The sequence below is a fragment of the Vigna radiata genome, chromosome 5 (assembly GCF_000741045.1).
Source record: "Vigna radiata var. radiata cultivar VC1973A chromosome 5, Vradiata_ver6, whole genome shotgun sequence".
Classification (NCBI taxonomy): Eukaryota; Viridiplantae; Streptophyta; class Magnoliopsida; order Fabales; family Fabaceae; genus Vigna; species Vigna radiata.
In genome coordinates this window covers 27,634,256-27,636,332 of record NC_028355.1, presented here as the reverse complement: position 1 = coordinate 27,636,332, position 2,077 = coordinate 27,634,256, and the positions used below count along the sequence as shown (strand labels likewise).

The 2,077-nt window shown below is 34.2% G+C and overlaps 1 non-coding gene across 1 annotated transcript; it reads right to left on the bottom strand.

The window, feature by feature from the left end:
- Positions 1-350: 350 nt before the first annotated feature.
- TRNAL-UAG lies at positions 351-430 on the bottom strand. The gene has a single exon. It is a non-coding gene; the product is annotated as a tRNA-Leu (tRNA).
- Between the last annotated feature and the right edge of the window lie 1,647 nt (positions 431-2,077).

Here is a 2,077-nt window from a genome sequence, read left to right as displayed (position 1 = left end):
AAGATGACTTTATTGTCTCAAATTAACAAATATTTATATTCGATTGGGATAAAAAAATGAGAATCCAGTTAAGAATTAAACACAAATATAAGGACCAAAACATATATTTAAAGGCTTTGTATATTTTATTTTTCTCACATATATTCATAGAGAAGTTTCTCACTTTAGAAAATCATTAACATTTTGTTATCAAACTCACCCACAAGACATGGTCCTCCTAAATTTTTCACAACTGAACATATATTCTTGCAAAAATTACAAGCTTCCTTTTAAAATGTAAAAACTTCTCGATAATAAAAGCACATCAATAATTGCAAAGAAAAAAAAAACTTTTCTTTTAAAAGTTCAAATGACAGCTGTGGGATTTGAACCCACGCCCTTTCGGACCAGAGCCTAAATCTGGCGCCTTAGACCACTCGGCCAAACTGTCTTTTGTTAAAATTTGTTAATTCCACTAATAAATTATTTTACTACTAATAAGAACCTATCATAAATTGTGAGATAGTAGGAAGCGAACAGAAACATAACGGAAATGGTTGAAAGTGCTTAAAAAAGAAGAAAAAAAAGTTTTACATATTACATATCTACAAGATTATTGGGTTCTAACAGTATGGAAAAAAATTTACCATATAAATTTTATTTTACAAATGCAGTTTAAAATATGTGGATAAAGAGTTTTAACAACATTATTAACATATTACTAAATCATTTAAAAAATATAGTAACTTGTAAATTTTGAAAATTAAAAAAGAAAATTCACTTTAACACATTATCATCATTTCAAAAATGTTTTAAGTTTATTTATTTGATAACATTTAAAAAAGATGATTAGTTGGTAATTGTATCTATATATTTTTTAATATTTGTTTTAGTAGAGTCTGAAGATGAGTAGTCCTTATCTCTTTTACCTTCCGGTCAGTCAACTCGTGTGTCTAAGAGATCTTCACAAATAGTGAAGACTTGCAAGGAAACATTCCGATGTTCAAGTCATCTTGATCACTAGGGTCTTGTTCACTTGAATGAATTTGAGGGAGAGTAATTGAATAGATTTGAAGATAACTTTTTTTGCTGTTTATTTGATTAAATTTGGAGATAAATGAGAGTGAATTTGGAGGTAAAGTTTTTGATAATCAGTGAAGGATTTTATTTATTAAAAAAATTTACTTTCTCTTATCTCCAAATTTATTCAAATAAACAAAAAAAATTTTATCTTCAAATCTTCTCGATTAGTCTCCCTCAAATCCACTTAAGCAGAGAAGACCTTGAAGATTAAGTGGATTCAAAGTAAAATATCTTGTCATTGATTTCATATTTATAAACATTATAAACATTATGCTCATAGTTAACATTAATTATCCGAAAACGTTGCAAGTAGGTTTGACTGATGTAATCTAGTATCTAATGAATGTGAGCAGGAGGGGATAAATGTGGTCCAGAAATCGAAACGGTAGGATAAGTGAGAAACATGAAAGAGTTGGCTTGTAAGAAAAGGAATGACGATGAATGCGAAGCGTTGTCTTGAGAAGTGTAAGGCGCGGAAGCCAAAGCGTTGTCGTGGGAGGATAAATATTTTCATAGAACTTGGGTTCCCTTACTCTCAATGCCCACTTCTTTTCTTCTCGTATGTTGTTGATCTTCTTCTCTCATGGCTTCTTCTTTCCTCAGCCATAGTCAGTTGCGCGCTACTCCTTGTCGCCATGAAGTATATATCGAAAGTGCTTCCCTTGCTCTCACCGCTCTCGGTTTTCGGGCCGTTCTCTTTGCTAGTAATAATTATCTTAGCAATGGGTATACACCCCGTCTTTTCTCCTCACTGTTGCATCAGTTGGGCGACCTTCATAACCGAGATCGTTTGGAGAAGGTCTGCACTATCGGTATCCGCGAGATGTGGTTTCACTCTTTTGCTTTATGCACACCCCGTCAGTTCTACGACTTCCTCAGCTTCCTCAAGACGAAACATGGTCAAGAGGCTTTGCACAAGCTGCACACGCGTGAGAAGCTGGGGAAGCGCGGTGGTGGTGCCTTCGGAAAAAGGAGGTGATGGCGAGTCGAATGCCGGTGGGGATGCTGAGGCCGG